The sequence below is a fragment of the Calonectris borealis genome, chromosome 4 (assembly GCF_964195595.1).
Source record: "Calonectris borealis chromosome 4, bCalBor7.hap1.2, whole genome shotgun sequence".
NCBI lineage: Eukaryota > Metazoa > Chordata > Aves > Procellariiformes > Procellariidae > Calonectris > Calonectris borealis.
Window position 1 is genome coordinate 75,244,627 of NC_134315.1, and position 13,876 is coordinate 75,258,502.

Here is a 13,876-nt window from a genome sequence, read left to right on the forward strand (position 1 = left end):
TTATGCCAGACTGGCAAATGATGGCTGCACAGATTATAAATCTTTAGTTCCAAACATGAAGTACTCAAAGCTATAGTCCCCAACCACATCAAAAACAAGAACAGTTCACAAAGGGCTAAACTAACTGAGGCTGGACCCAGTAGGAATACATTAATTTGCAAAGCGTGTCTTCAGATACAATAAAATGAAGAGAAATCAGTAAAGAAAACAAGCCATTTATAATACACTGTGAAAAATCGCTAAAACAATAGCTTTTGGAAACCTTGCATCTGCAGAAAACCTTCTGGGCCTAAATCCAATACAAACCTGTCAGAAAATATTGATGAAAAATGTGCATTTACAATTGTAAATAAAACATGAATATGGAACCTATTCCTAAACTCAATTTTTCCAGAAAGGAAATAAGCCTTTTTTTTTTCTTTTTTTTTTTTAAGACTATGTTATTTGGTTAGTTGATTTAATTAGACACTGTTTTTGGTAAACAAAATTACTTCAGAATGAAACCCCCACGATAACCATTGACAAATCAAATGGACATCAAAGACTGTTGCTGTGCTTATCTGCTTCACTCATAATAGCTTATTGGAAATACCTGTAAGAGTCTAGTATTATAAAAACCACCTTCCCAGAAGAGAAATATGATCAAAGCAATTGTCAGACGGCATAAGGCCAGCCTTTCATATACTGCACAAGGGATTCTTTCAACTTTGTCTTGAAAGGCCCTCTGATGCTCCATTCCAGACTCTAATCCAACCCTGCAAGTGAAAGGTTAATGGAGTGCACCCTTAATACAGAGGCACATCTTAACATATACTAACAAAATAAAAATACATTTTCATTAAAGAGGGTGCTCTTTTTAACATATTAAAGTAATAACAGGCCTTCTGCCATTCCCTGACAGCAGTACATGCAAGCAGCTGCTCAACGTTATGGATAAGCCTCAAGAAAACCTTCCTGATTAAACTCATTATATCAAATGCTCAGCTGACACAGGTTAGTAAACATATTCACTATGAACACATACAACTAAACTTCCGAGGTCCATTTTTAAGTGGTCAGATGGATTATTTTTTACAGTTATTGATGGTGAGATTAAACTATTTATTTAAATAGATACCAAGTCAGTTTCCACAGTATGACTTTCTGAAAGAATTGGATCAATCTGTGAGCACTAAGCGTCAAACTAAACAAGTACAAGGATGATACAGAATACAAGAACGAGAACTTAACAAAAACCTACTAACAGTGTCTTTCTGGCTAATTCATGAAATAACTTGACATTTTGGTGCTAGTGTGGAAGGTCAAAAAAAAAAAACAACCCAAACAAAAAAAACACCCAACACACAAAATAAAATGCCAGGATTGCATGAGGAGGCAGAAAAGACTGCAAAAAGATTGCCAGTTCTCAAGCACCTGCAAGTCAGTTCCGTCTCCTTGAAGTCTACTGCTTGACAGCAACTCAGGAGCTGGTTAGTTTTCAACATGAAAAAAATTAAAGCAGGAACAGAAATTAAGTTCTAGGGCATAATAGTTCAGAAATATGGTCTGTGGGCATCATGTAGCTGAATCAATAGTAAATCATGTTTACCACAGTCAGCACTAGAGGCAGTACAAGTCATTGGAATGGGTAACCGTGAAAGTAACACTTTTAATGAGAAAAACTCTCCATTGCCTTACTAGCTTATTTCCCTTTATTTAAACACTTCAGGTAGATACAGGGAAAAAAAGCAGGCTAAATACAGAAGTAAAACACATTCAGTTTTACTTTAGATTACAGTAAGCAACATTGAAGCTACCCAAGTAGATTGCTCTGGTGCACTTTTTAGAGGGCTTTTTTAGTTTTTATTGAGTAGTGGTAATGAGAAAAAAAAACACAGTTCTTTTAATTCCACACACACTGTCAGGTAAAAAGATTATAAACCTTTCTTCATGTAAATTCAGAGAACTGAAATACAAGAAACCTCCAGCTTCTAACTATCTCAATATCTAACTTCCCATTATCACATAAAAGTAAGTGAGAGACTCTGCAACTTGAACCGAGACTCCAGGTTGACCCCTGAGAATTAACACATCAAACTGAATGTGCCGAGGGCTGACCTTGTGATTAAAATCAACGTGAACGAAGTTTATACATCCATCAAGACATATCAAGATAAATTTCTGACTCGTAAACAAATGTCTCAGAAAGTATACACTTCTCAGGATTACAGGACAGGAAAGGACCACCGAATTTCAGTCCAGCCCCCAGCCATGACAAGTACTGCATAATTTAATGCTTTTCATACGGCAATCAAACTCCTTCCTAAGAGTGCTTATGATTTTGCTTTGATTGAAAAAACATTGCAGAACCTCACTGCTCTAACAATTAGGAACCTTCTTTTAATTCTCATCTTGAATTTATTCATAGCCAGCTTACAACCATTAGTTCTTGTGCCAATATTGTCCTTTAGTTTAAATAGCTCTTCTCCATCCCTGGTGTTTACCTCCCTCATGAATTTAATTTCATTCAATTACATTTCTTAGGACTAATTGTTTTAAAATGAGAGGACACACTTTATAAAACCATCAATGGCACATTCCATAAGGAGAAAAATTAACTTCTCTAGCAATTAAATATCCACAGAAGTTGAAAAGTGCACAGTAAGGCAGTTATAAACTCATGGAAAACTTGTGCTACTCCAGGATGTAAGGGAGAAATGATTCCAAAATGAAGATATTAAAGGCTGTAAGATGAGAAGCTTTAGAAGCATACTGAAATGAAAAAGAGTTCTTATGAAAAAATATGTTTATTCTTCAGCACTCTTGCAGAAAGACTTTCACTCAGTTTAAAAATCCTTTTAATGCTCATTTCCCTTGCCACTCTGCAAAACTAGGGGGGGGGGAGAAACCACAAAACAAAAAGAAAACCCCACCCACAACAAAACCTACAAAGCAGTAAAATAAAATACTCAGGGGCCATGAAAAAAGTGCGGTATTTTGTATGCTTTTTAAAGGTTAAGGAGGCTTTTTAACTTCCACTGGGACAACTTTTAGTGTCATTTTGGTTCCTCTTGATAGTTCCTATAAAGGTCAAGCCAAAGTGCTTCTTGATCAACTCACAACCGTGGCAAAACCAAATCATCTTTTTATAAAAGAACTATTTATTTTAGGTAGCACTTACATAGACTCTTGTTTAGTGATTCATCCGAGTGCTACCTTATGGAAGGAAACAAGTATTTATATCACTATTTCAGAATCACACTCTGTTTAAATTCAGGAAATTTTATGTTAGTAAACCCAAACCTTCCAGGTAAGATGTCATATATTGTTTTAGCTTAGTTGATCTAAAAATAAAAGGCAAATTTTTTTGTATTCTTAGTTTCCATCCTGTTCCTACTATATGCAGTGTGAGAATAGGGAGTAATGTAAATTCAAACACAATTTTCCTACTAATAATCTGAAGAAATCAAATAGCTACTATTAATTTGAAGCCATCAATTTCTACCTGTTAAAAGGCAGAAAAGATTGCTAACTCGAGACATTAGGCAGATGAATTACAGAGAAACGCCAAAGAGTTCCACTTTACTATACTCACCAAGAGAATTATCTACTCCTCATGTATGATGAGGACACAGAGCATTGGACAACCAAGAAGTTGCCCTACCATTTCTGTAAGGTGAAAATCCAGCTTTCTCCTAAACTTTCTTCCTGTTTAGTGAAGTAAACCAATATCTCCCTCTTGCCTCTGAAGTGTGAGCTCCTTCAGTAGGTCTGAGACTATGCATTAGTCTTCCAGACTACCTCTCTTAACTCACTGAAATCTTTAGAGCAAGTCAGTGTTTTAACATTTCTCTAACTCCAGTTCTTCAGAGTTGTTCAGACTATACTAATAGTATACAAAAATTTGGCAAGTCTGAAAAATCAGAGTTAGCAATCTAGAAGTAAAAAAAAAAAAAAAAAAAAAATCAAAACTTGGATTGTTTTTTGATTTTCAACATCTCATCAAAAAGCATATACTAGCAAATGTTTCACACAACACTAGAACTGAACCTAAATCACAGGTATCACTGATGCAGATAAGCAGGTAACAAATGTGATGATATTGCCTCCAGAAAATCACTGACACAGTCAAAATGCTGTCATCTATCACTATGATAAAGGACTTCCTCACTCAAACCAAAAGATACAGTGCAGTATCAATCTATTTCTAAATATCAGAGTTATAAAAAACCTCCACTCACTGCACAATGAAGTATTGGCTGCTGATTTTTATTGTGTGAATTTTCTAGCACAATTTCAATAGTCATTGCTAGGAAAAAAAAGAAATTCTCTTTTCTGTTAGAACATGAAACTTTAGTGGCTCACAGTTTCCAATGAATATTCTAAACCATTCTCAGTTCTACAACATACAGAAAAACGATGATGACTTTGCAAAGAAAGAATATAATAATTAATAATTCCATATAGACAGTGTATAGATGTGCCAAATATAAAAAAAAAAGTCTTCCAAGGCAGTTACAAGTTACTACTACTTTGTAAGGACTACAAGATATAAATCATTCAACTTCTGGCTATGCAGAAAGAATTATGAAAATATGCTTTATTAAATCATTATGAAAAGAATAACTATTCTTCTCTCCATATTACTGCAGAAATCCAAACCATGTAGATCAGATCCATATAGGATACAGATTGAAACTCATTCAACTGAAGTTTATGAGCATGAAGATTTGATATTGCCCATATCTTAACATACTTTCATATTAAAAGAAAACTTCTATTTGAAATAATCTTATTAGCAGAACCATGGCACACACAGAAACAACTGTCCTTTCTTGATTTTGGCCACAATCATTTTTTTAGCCACTCACTGATACTTGTTTTTCTTAAGGAACAAAACTCTTCTCCATTGCCTTGTATTTTAATACATTATTGTAGAGATATTGCTGGCCATTTGAAGCTAAGTAGCTACCAACACTGATTTCACATATCTCTTTAATCCTTCCATAAATTACATGTTATATATAACATAAGGCAGCTGCACCCAGTCAGCTTACGTGCTAGGAGACCAACAATAGACACCAAAAGACTTGGTCACAGGAAACAAACAAACAAAAAAGCAACCACCTGCTCTCTTCTTTTGCTACTTTAAAAAAAAAAAAAAGGTGTTTACCTACCCTGAAAGAAAAGGCCCTCCTTGCTACTGAAAAAACAATTTGCTCTGCACTACTATGTTTCTAAAACCTCTGCACACTTTTTTTTTCTTCCCCTTGCAGTTAGGGGTGGGGGGAAAGAATAGGGAAAGAAAAGTGAGTAAAACATTGGTAATTTGTTTAGCTAGTGATGCAGGCTGTTCTCCGATCAAATTTTGTTTCCCAAAGGAAGATATCAGTTTTAAATTACACAGCAAGCAGGCAAGAGAAAGGAAGCAAACAATCAAAACCTTCCCAGGAGGGGTAAGAATAAGGCGAGAACTCCAGAGATCCTATTTAATAAATAAACACCTTCATTTCTGTAAGTTAATTTCACCACAGGAAATAAGTTTAGTTTTAATTATATTGCTTTATGTCATGTTTTATAAAAGGTACATGAGGCTCATTGACTTTCTCTTATTAAAGCCTTTACATGCTGCAGAGATGTTGCATGTAGATCAAGTCTCAGTAGAGCCCTAGCAGAGTGCACAGTGATGTAAGATGCAATATTTTTATTGTTATCCCACACCTGTGACAACTGCTGAGATTAAAAACAAGATTGTTGCAGTTGACTTTTTCCACCCCAAAAAATTAGACATAAAGAAAATATAAAAGATACTTATATACACAATGATTGAATATACCATCAATTCAAAGCCTTTGCTCACACAGATATGGGAGACGCACAGTTTTTTAGAAACCCAGAAGCCCAAGAGGTTATATAAGAATCAAAGTAAAGTCTTTAAAAATTAATTTCCAAAAAGGAAAATTCTAAAGGAAAATAATTTTTGCTTCCAAAATTTAGACACACCAAGTGAGCCATATTCTATAAGAGCTGGGTAATGTTGGCATAGCCTTCCTTGACCTTCTGGCAACACTCTCTAACATATGGCATCAAGTCAGTGAATACAGCAAACTATGAGAATCTCTGGAAGTTCTATTGAGTGCCTTAGGAGGCAAAAAATAAACTTTAACATCACTACCTTTTTTTACTGTGAGCAAAGCAGAGTTATGATACTACCACATACGATGTGCATTCACCCCCACCACTTTTTTTTTCCTCCCCAGTCTCAGCAGCTTTCAGTGAAGACAGCAGTTCCCATCCTGATACTCCTGGTTGAGTATCAAATGTTTGGAAGCACTGGCAGATATTTCTAGATGCCTTCTGTGACCAACAAGTAGCTTGTTCTGCAGCCTGCTGAGGAAAAAATTGCATGTACTAATGTTGAATTTGTGAAGATTTCTCTAGACTTTCACTAATTTGCTATGATATTTCAATAGCTAGTGCCACACACCCATGCAGCAATTTCTGTAGCTTCCAGAAGAACGAGAAGAGAACACAACCCTGTGACTAACACCACACAGCAGACAAGAAGTTTATTTATATGCCTGGCTGCTTTTTACTTAAGCAAAGAGGGCATGAACTTCTTTTGCTATCAGCCTAACACTTCTCAGGATTAAACAATTATTTTAGGAAGGGGTAAAACTCTTACACAGCACCAACAACTGTAAATGAGATGTAAAATCCTGAAACGCGCTTTTCATACGCTGCTCTTTACATTGCTGTATAGGATTTTCACCTCAGTTCCTATTATCAACATTCACAGTATCTATGGAACAAGTTAGAAAAATTTAAAAAAAGGTTTGCCAAAATCTCTGGCAGCCATTACCCAACACATCTGCTCCCAGTTGCTCATCCATCTCTAGTTCCCATGTGCAAAGTTTGCAACTGAAAATTAAATAGATAAATAAAGTATTTCTTTGCCAAACTGCCTGACACTCATTCTTTAAGCTGTTTGCCCTTCGTACAGAGCATCAGGGTTTTGATTCAATTTTTAATAGAAAAACATTAAAAATTCCCTTTAAATGCTCCTCCTCAAACTTCATGAAAAATCAACAAGTAATTCTGGTGCCTGAATGACAACAGGCAAGGCAACATTTTAAGAGAGCTTGGCATCCTCATAAGATTAGGATGAGCTAATATGTAATTACCAATAATGTCATATACCCAAAACTTCAAAGGAAGTCTTCATTTATTAGTAGCAGATGGAAGAAACAAAGGGAGCCAGACATTCACTAGAGCCATCCTCTCACTCTAATGTCATAGAAGAAATTCCAAGATGTGTTTTTGGAGCTCAGAATGCTACAGCATTGTCACACCTTTGAAATTTTCAAAACCCTATGCTCCTTACACTAAACCACTTATCTTTTATGATCTTTGGTGGTGCTCTGAAGAAGTGCAGAGTCAACTTAAAAAAAAAAAAACAAACAGGAAGAGAGTTGAAACTGTCAAAATGCAGTGAATTTTGAATCCACGATTGAGAATTTACAGCATTCTGTCTTTATTAGTAACATTAATTTGACTAATTTAAAGAATTTAGAGGTTTTCAAAGAGCGCAGAGAACAGGCCAGCTGCAGGTTGTACAGATGGCCTACTCCAAGTTGCATCAACCAATAAGAGAGTTCTTTTTCTCAACCTTTCCAGTCATTATTCTGTTGCTATATTCCTCTTAATTCAATCAGCAGTAGTCAATAACTCTTTTCAATCCTATCGTTTATACATCTCCACTGTATTGCAAGGCCTCAACAACAACAAAAAACCAACCAAACAAAAAACCCACACACAAAACCAAAAACCCATAACACACACACACATCCCCCTCCAGGAATAGTGTTTGAGTACGACATACCTGCATACATTCAGTATAAAGCAGTTAGACAGTACCATGCCTGACAGATTCTATTATTTTACCAGAACAGATTACTGGGAGAGAAAAAATACTGTTACTAGACAACTGTGTATTAACTAGAAGTTAGTCACCATCTATAGTTGTCCTGAGAACTAATTTTCAGGTTGCAAAACCCTGGTGAATTCTTTTCTTTACACACTTTACAACATCTGCCCATAAATGATTTGGTATGTTTTCCTCCTATTCTTTAAAACTTGATTGCCAAAGATTGTATGAACAGATACCCAGCCAAAAATGTTCACAGAAATTCTCCATAGCTTGAGGCAGGAGACTGCATATAAATAACTGCAAAACACTGTTTTGTGTTTGAGGAATAAGTTGTAAGGGAAGGCTTGCAAGGGACAATATTTTATTTTACAAGTGCGGGATCACCAGGTATAAAGAAATATGGAAGAGGTCTAAAGCTGAAGCTGGCTTTTTATCTTCTCTGCTTATTGCTCTTGAGGCAGGTAAATAACAACATATAATTAAGATTTAAGTTCCATATGTCTATGTATCCTTACAAACAAGTTTGTCAAATCTTAATATGTTTTATTCATCTTCACATATGCATGAAGACAAATTCTTTGCACCCGTCTTTTTTACGCGCCCCCCTTCAGATATTTGTACACATTGATGGTATCTCTCCCGAGTCTTCTCCAGGCTAAAAAAATACCAGCTCTCTCAGCCTCTCCTCATAGAAGAGATGCTCCAGTCCCTTAATCATCATAATGCCCCTTTGCTATGCTCTCTCCAGTAACTCCACCTCTCTCATACTGGGAAGTCCAAAACTGGGCACAGCACTCCAGGTGTGGCCTTACCAGTACTGAATAGAACGGAAGGATCACCTCCCTCAACCTGCTGGAAACACTTCTCCTGAGGCAGCCCAGGATCCTGTTAGCCTCCTTTGCCACAAGGGAACACTGCTGGGTCATGTTCAATTTGCTGTCCACCAGGACCCCCTCTCTAGATCTGCAGTCACATAGGCAGATGGGTGTGTCCGTTCCCCACAGCAGAGTCGCTCATTACTATCACTGGTTCCTCCTGATGATCTTGCATGGCTCAGGGTCAGTTGGTCCAGATGCTTTGCTTGAAAAGCTTACCCAGCTCCTCCTCAGCTTTGAGAGTAGTAAACCTGTCCCATAGTTGCAAACCTTCACGTGGAGCTGGAGTTACCAACTTCCACCCTTAACCTTTCCCAGAGCTTGCACTTACTGTTCTAAGGACAGACTCTGCAGACTTCACTGCAGTTGGGCTCTGGGGCTCTTGAAGTTGTTGCATCTCTGAGAAGATCCTCTCTCTCTCTCTCTCTCTGATGCTACACAGCCTGCCGACTTCCTCCTTTAACTCCTCAGCCTGGCAACATAGCTCTCCAAAAGCAGCACACCACCTGCAGGACAGAAGACCATCTCTCCTGGCCTCAGGGAAAGGCCCCAGGCAGTCCCTGCAGTCTGGGACATGGGGGGCTGCATCAATCATCTGAAGCTGCGTCTGGGTCAAAGCCCCTGCCCTAACAGCAATAGCTGCTCCAACACCTGCTGGGCAACGGGCCCTGTGGTGAGACACCACCATAACTGAGAACGTTTAGGCTGGTCTGACCTCAGACAAGGGTCCCTTCTCTGCGTGAACTGCTGCACAAACTGCTGCATCTGGGAGCTGTGTTCTATGCCTGACTTTTATATAGGCCTCTCCCTAGCACTAGCTGAAAGGGTGCTTGACCCTCCGTAATCAGGGGGCAGCTGCAACAAAGGCTGCTGGCACTCTTGGGTCAAGGGCAGCTGACTGAGCTTGTTAGAAGCTCCTAGAGCTTCCCAGGATACCCCTGTAGCTCCCCTTACCTTGTGCTTTCGTGGCAGCAGCAGGTACCAATCTAGCACTAATGCCAAAAATTACAGAAACTTCATTGGCAATTTATTCTATTGCTTGTCTGTTTGAAAAAAAAAAAAACAGAGGTTTTGACAGTGCAGTTTAAGAGCATTATCTTCTGCTATATACAGAGAATCATGCCTTATGTAAACTGCTTTTCTTCCTTTAAACAGTGTGCTTTCACACCATAGGGCATGATTTTACAAGTGATTATTATTACAAAAACCAAAACCACTGGAATCTGTGGTGTAAAAGTAATGTACAACTCTGTAAAAACAAACTGAAGCTGAAAAAGTAGTAGGCATTTCCTAAACAGTAAGACTTAATTATCTCCTGAGACAGAGGAAAAACTATCAGTGGAAAGGTTACCAGATCTGACACTTAACAAAACAGCAAACAGATTTTGTTAGACAATGCTCAGCTACTTACGATAGAGACAGGCCTATCTCACTTCTAGAGATAAGCATATGCCAATTTTTATATCATATTCAAATCAATTTTGAGTTTGAACACATCAGTATTCTTTATATTCAATTAGCACCACCCTCCTGTCACTTGATTTGTGAATTATAAAATTAAGCAGTTTGCACTAGCATTATCAATCCTCCCAAGAGGGTATAAACTAGTACTACTACTATAATGTGAAATCCATGTAAATGAATACAAGCGTTTTTGTTATTTAAAAAGGAAAAATGAAAGTACTTGGGACTTCCTTCGCTTTCCTTCATTGCTCGGTAGAATTACAAAGCAAAGTAAAACAAGTGGCTCGCAAAATAATGCTACTTCATAGTCTTCATAGCAAACAACACTAGAATCCACTGGAACAGCAGGAAATTACAGAGTTTTTTGTCAGACCAGAATATTGTGTGCTGGCTAGCGGATATTTGGAAAGATAGTAAAAATTCATTCTTACTGTCCATAGAATTTGCTATTGAAGGCTTCAAAAACACTCGCGGAAACCTAACTGGACGAATAGGAGAATGTATGTAACCCACAGTGCTAGGAGGCCTGGGACAGAGCAGCTGGGCTTGGACTAGGTGCTGAGAGCAAGTTCAATGTTTATGTATGTTTTTAATATGCAAATTAATTTTCATAGAGACACAACTTGGCTTCCTCTAAGGTAAACAGTACGAAATCCATCTTATTCCCATTTATATTTCCATTTCATATTTAATGTATGTTGCAAGAGAGATGCTGTGCCATGCTTCATTTCTTTAATCACTTCCCTGTTCTACTATAGATTCAAAAACGCATACAAGTCTATTGTTCTTGTTAGAGCATGGTCTAGAGGAGACAGCTGGCGAGCTGAATTGTATTTCTACTTCAGCGGCTGAGGCACTCGGTAGCTTTGGACATCTTCTAAACTTTCCTTTCTAACAGAATACTTACAGGCATCACAGAACACTTACAGGCATCTTATCAGGATCAGCTAATAGCTGCATGCTATAACTAACATGACTAACATGTGACAAACTCTCCAGATTCAGCTAACATACATACAAAGCAGGCTTAATTTACATATTATTCACAAGTCTTCCTAATGTAGATTGGGAAATAAGGCACTTGAGTCACACAAATGTAAAAACAGTGTGAAACTAAAATTGCGTGTTTTTCCTATCCACGACTTTAATTACTTCCTCATACACAGCACAACAGATCATACATTTTCCACTTATACCACTATTATTCATGCATGCAGCCTAAAGCAACACAAGAATAACAACTTTAAATTACAGCATTTTTATGATATTAAATTAGGCTTTTATCACATTAAAGGTATAAAGTATGAAAATGGTATAGCATGAGACTTTTTGCCAACAAAGCAAAATTTTCAGATTATATTAGCATTTAGTATTTCCATTTTCCAATAACAGCTGTAAGCCCAAGCAGAATGTTCACATTTCTAAGCTCTTAATTGCCATAATAATCATGCTAGTAATAGTAGAATTTAGATTTTAGATTTAGTAAAAATAAAAGGGTGGAGAAGCAAAGCTCCATGGAAAGTAAAAACCTCTCAACTGTTTGTCATTGTAGGAAAATACAGCTTCCAGCACTCAGTTGTGTCTTAAAAGCACTGCAGACAACTGATTTCACATTATCTCCTCTATAAGCAGTTAGGCACTAGCAGCCAAAGCAACGCAATTCTTGTCTTCCTATCCTCTCATACTCCATGCAAGCCCTTTTATAATGCCAGTGTAAGTATCCATTGAGAGAGAGAGATCCAGCTGAAAAACAGACCAGCCTAAATAAAAAAAAACCACAAAACAAAACAAAAAAGGTAAGTAATTTTCAAGCAAATCAGCTCTCCAATTCAGCCTACATGAAGACAACCCAAATACTTAAGCCTCTGCTATTGAAATTGCTTTTCATATACAGGAGATAGCTATTGCTATTACAGAAGTAAAACTTATTCTGAAATTAAAAATGTAATTAGCATCGAGTTGGTCATATTCTCAGGTCTAAATTCTAAATCAAGATTGCTACTTGCAACTCATAAGAACGTAGCCTGCATATAAAGAAGAAAGTAATATGCCTATATAAAACACAGCATACGTGAAAAAGGATTTATTTTAACTTTCCACACTTTTAGCATACTACTATACGTTTTAAAAAATATCATTCTGTTCTTAAAATGATTTTTGTTAGTATCACACTATCCAATGCAGTCTAATTTTACTTTGCATGAAAAATAGATGCAATATGCAAGATGGATCAAGTCGTCTTGATGTAGCCTTCTCATGTAGACTAGCCAAACATTTGCTCAAAAAACTTTTAAAACACGTTGCCGTTCTGTAAGCTATGTCTTAGAAATATTTTTGGACAGATTTTAGAATTACTCCTTGTCCACCTACCATGGAGAGCTATTATTTGTTAAGAGTGTCATAATTTTCATTGGGTCACAAGGTCTTGCACATCACTATTATATAGTATTTTGTAGCTGCCAAATCTGAGGAAATTTTCATTTCCATGAGAAATCTTGATGATTGCCAGTACATAAAAGCTGTAGATCTGTCCTATCTATTTAGCGGTATCTGTCCAGTATCACAGGTCATAAAGCGTTTTCTCACATTTTGAAAGCTACTATGTGACTGTGTCTTTCATAAAGCCTCCTGCTATCAGATTCTGCTCTACTGATGTCAATGACTAACGCCCCGCTCCCTGTGTTAGTTCTTTCCTTTGTTGTTTTACAATTTATACATTTCAAGAGGAACACAGTCCATGCAAAAATACAATATTCAGCAAATATATCTTAACACATAGCATTACAGTTATAGCATGAGCTGATGTGTTACACCTTACACGGTGCTAACATACTAGGTGAGAAAAAGAAAAGAGTACATAACAAAGAGAATGTATATACCGGCAGTCAGCTATATAGTATATTAGCTAGGTGTCTGGACTCTCCCCTACACCTCTACTCTTGAGCTCTGTGAATTAACAACTAGTACTAGATGGAGATATTAGAGATCATGACAGGGGCCTGACCCTGTATTGTCTTACCCGTAACACGTTCATCATCAACATATGCACACCTTAAATGGATACCAGAAATGCCTTCGCACAGTGTGAGTTTGCAGACAAATAACCTCTGGACCAACTACCAGCATTAAGCCATGCGCGCAAACATACACACACACAAAATAAACCAAAAATCTAAAATATTAACATCTCAGTGACAACAGAAGATGACGTGCCATTGGTAAAGACACAACTGTGAGTATCGTTCTCAAAATTACTTTTATCGTCCTCTCGAATGCCATGAGTAATTCCAAAACTCTTCCTAATCCTAAACAAACAGCTACAGGGCAAGAAACAGTGCCAAATATTCAGTAGGTCTGGCAGAATGAAAATAATGACAGAAGCAGTTGCATTTCATCACTGTGTGCAACTATGTTATTTTACTAGTTTGTAAAAGCAAAAATTCTACAGATGCATCATTAAATTATGTTGTCTTTGGAACCATGCACGACATTGGCAAGGAATAAACAATAAATTTAAAGTAATTTAATTATAGCAATATTAATTTCAAAATAGTTTCCAGCATCTGCATTGCTAAGAGGCATCTGAACATCTCAGGTATCAGCAGCCAAATAGTTATCCATATTAATC